Raw genomic sequence first — 3,806 nt, 5'->3', positions numbered from 1 at the left:
GTTCGTAACAACCTAACGCAGTTTCGTGATGGTCGAAGCGGTGCTTAACATCCGAACGATATTATATTGCGTGTAAGATGCGACGAGAGTATCGCGGTACCAACGTGGCGACTTGTCAGGTGATTGGGACATGCGGAGCCGTTATTGGCTTCGACTCCTTGTGGCCGGACATTTAATGATTTGTACACTGCAGCTGATTATCCTTCAGGATTTGAACCATATTTTCTTTGAAGATGTTTCATTGATTATGTTCGCATAAATTAAAGACCTCCCATTTTTGGATATGACTGAGCTGTTGTGTTTGTTGCATGCTTTGTGGCACTTTTTATATTTGCACCTCGTTGTATCATTTTTGTCTTTTTGTCGTTGTTGTCGTGCACATGTGTATGTGCATTCGTTGTACCATTTTTGTCTATGGGGGTTTCTTTAACCTGCGTGGACAGTAACATCCCGCAAGGGTTTCTCACCTAAGTAGAAACCCACTACCATTGGCTGGGGGCTTGTCGTGCCGTAGTGGCTTTCCACCAACGCCAGCCACATAAACTATAAAGGTATTTTAATCCTGATTTTATTTTTCAGAAGGCAATTAATTCCCAGAGACGTTTAGTGACTGATGTGTTAATTTGCACTGCTATAAATGGTATTATTTTTAATTTAAAACCATGAAAATAAAAAAAATGAAGCGCAGTTGATTTGTATACTCTGTTGCCGATCGTGACGTTTACCTTATTAAGTTAGGTAGATGGGCATAGAATACTGAGGTGATAGGTATATGCTATAGAGGCCTTCGTAAAGGGCGATCTTGCGTAAAATTGATTTTAAAATATTGAAACCCGATGTTTAAAATTGGGAACACGGTAGGTGTACCGCTATATTTCTTCTAAACTGCAAGGACCAGTTGTAAAGTATGGGCTAAGGGATTACAAACGTTAAAGGGTAAATTTCGCGTTTTAATATAAAAGGGGCTATACTAATTAAAAAAAGATTTGCGTTTAATCCCTATACTTCTTGTTTCTTATGAATCCATAAGAAATGCAAAAAGTTACGTCGCCGACAGGATTCGAACCTGTGCGGGCAGAGCCCAACAGATTTCTAGTCTGTCGCCTTAACCACTCGGCCACGACGACTTGTGAGACTACGGAGTCTTATGCAGCGACGTACTCGTTTTACCACATTATACGTACAGTCGCATTATACTTTACCGCATTATACGTACAGTCGTAGTAATATATTTGTTTTTAAGTATAATAGGTTTAGAAATTAATTTTAATAATAAAATAGCTTAAAGGGTACACCGGCTTAAAGTACCGCGGGGTAAGATGGGATATCTTAGCACATTATACCTCATGTTAATTTATAACGCTTAACAATATAACTTTAAGTATTCCTTGTTTTCTACCGAACAGTACAAAAAAAACGAAAACGTTTCAAATCTTACCCCACCCTACCATTCATTGTCTATAATCAAACCAAGTTTAACAATCTTCGAGCGATATTATTCAATGAAAAACACAAGCTTCTCAAATAAAACACCTCCCAATGGGTCCACACTGCTAATTTGAACAAAATATATTCCAATCATCGACTGCCAAAAATAGATGAGCTTAATGAATGATCTACAATTGAATGGTGTACTGAGTACTGTTATCTCCTTCAAACGAGTCTGTTTATTTAAAAAAAAACTTAAGTTAAATTTGGACTTCGTTAAATTGTGACACCTACGCAAAAACTTAAAGGTCGGTATCAGACTTAAGTTGATTTATATTAGAATGACTGTTTTACAGTAAACGTATTTTTCGATGTTTAATGTGCAATTCAATGATACATCGTGGAATTTGTTCGTTGACAATTGGAACCGGCGTTTGAAGCTGGTACTTCCCCTAGTGACGTACAGTACTACCAGAAACATACCAACTCAAACGCAAGTTCCCAATAAGATCGAATAAAAGACAAAACTTCCATTTTACTAAATCACAAACGTAAACAAAACGCCATGAACGTTTCTAGCAATGATTATGATGAGTGTATATGTAAAAACCGTTTTTATTGTAATAGAATAGATAAAGACGGGACACCTTTACCATATAATATCCAAAATCCTAATCGCGTTTTAAACCACTAACAGCGGTCTATTAGAATCGTGAGAATATAGTTTTATACTTCTTTGAATGTTTTTGTTTACTACTAAGTAAGGTGAGAAAATAGGAATAAAAAGGTGTCCCATCTCGCCCCATCGTACTATATATACTGTACAAAAGTTTGGTTAAAATTTTTTTGTACGTAATCTTTCAAAATTTCTGACAGTAACATTCCCTTCCCGACAAATAACTTACCCGAAAACAAAATCCCAACATATAAAGTTCCCAATGCTTGACCTCCCAGAAAATTTCCGAAATGTATTTCCACACACAGGGTCTGATTTATTGAGATAGAAGTTTGATGTTATTTGTACAACTTGCGCAATACTTCTACCGGGGCTACGCAAACGCTCCGTATTTCTGGTTATCGAATAAACCGTTGGGTAAGCACACAGGTATACTCTGGGCCAGGGGGAGTACACCTTTCAGGGTTATTACTGTCGGTATATAGACCCTGAAACGTTTTTTTCGATTTGATTTACAACTAGTTGCATTATGTCCTACTATAATCAATATTAAAATAGGTTATAGCTATATGGGCGTAAGGATAATTTTTTTATCTGTATATAGAAGTTGATAAAAGTCTGCCTTTTAAAATTCCTAGAATGAATTGTTTGATGAATCTCCTTTCTAGTTTTATGTACATTATTATAGTAGGGTGGGGGAAGATTGGACAAACTTAGCAAATAATGTCCAAATATCTTGATCGTGTTTTAAACACTTAACAACGGTCTATGGTAGTCGTAAGGATACATTTTTATAATTCTTTGAATGTTTTTGTTTACCACCAAATGTGACAAATATACAAGATGAAAAGGTTTCCATTCTTTCCCTATTCCACTATATATATCAATTTATCAACACAACGAAGGCCGAAACTTACTTTGATAAATGCCCCAAGCAGCAAATCGTAACCCCTGTCACAGTAACGATTCTGGCACTTTATCCACGATACCTCCTGCTGTGACAGCCAATAAATTTTCTTTCATAAAACAGAACCCTGTCCAGTAAAAACTCCCCTGACCTAGCCTATGTACATTTTTAACAAGGCCAGATAGGCTATCGTTTATAGTAACCGATCGTTAACATTCCTGGACTTAGTTTAGGGGGTTAACATTGGGGAAATGATAAATAGCTCGCTATCAAAAGGGAGGAGTATTTCAGATGATAGTGAGCGATTTCCAAATGATTTAAATCCCAAACATGTTCCATTTTAAACGTCCACTATATTTCTGATCAGTAGTGGGTAATATCTGAATCTAGTTGAATATACCCATAGGCTACCCATTTGTTATACGCATACAATAGACACCGGTAATATACTGATACATCATATACCTATACATTGCCTGTTGTACGCTCAAAGATTAGGTAATCCGAAATAAAAAGTGAATGGTTGAGAAAAAGTTAAAGATAAAGATTCTTTACTTACGGTTAAGTGTTCACGATTAGCTTACATCTTCTTTCGATAAGCAAAATCGTTACATAGGTGTCTAAAAGTGATACAAAATGCTCATTTTTGCTCATTAATCTTTGTTTAATGGATATATATATCCCATCTTCCCCCACCCAACTGTATTATTTGCTAAAGGTGTCCCATCTTCCCCCACGCTACTATATATCGTTTCAATACACCGTAGCCATAAAATAGTGAATAGATTAAATAAA

At 36.2% G+C, this 3,806-nt stretch overlaps 2 non-coding genes across 2 annotated transcripts; both read right to left on the bottom strand.

Annotated features, from left to right (window-relative positions):
• Positions 1–1,045: 1,045 nt before the first annotated feature.
• On the bottom strand, positions 1,046–1,127 carry trnas-aga. Its single transcript has one exon. It is a non-coding gene; the product is annotated as a tRNA-Ser (tRNA).
• Positions 1,128–1,863: 736 nt separating this feature from the next.
• mir4005c (microRNA 4005c) lies at positions 1,864–1,918 on the bottom strand. Its single transcript, NR_034582.1, has one exon. It is a non-coding gene; the product is annotated as a microRNA 4005c (primary transcript).
• Between the last annotated feature and the right edge of the window lie 1,888 nt (positions 1,919–3,806).

Source organism: Ciona intestinalis, chromosome 3, assembly GCF_000224145.3.
Source record: "Ciona intestinalis chromosome 3, KH, whole genome shotgun sequence".
Classification (NCBI taxonomy): domain Eukaryota; kingdom Metazoa; phylum Chordata; class Ascidiacea; order Phlebobranchia; family Cionidae; genus Ciona; species Ciona intestinalis.
This window is presented reverse-complemented; position numbering and strand designations above follow the sequence as displayed.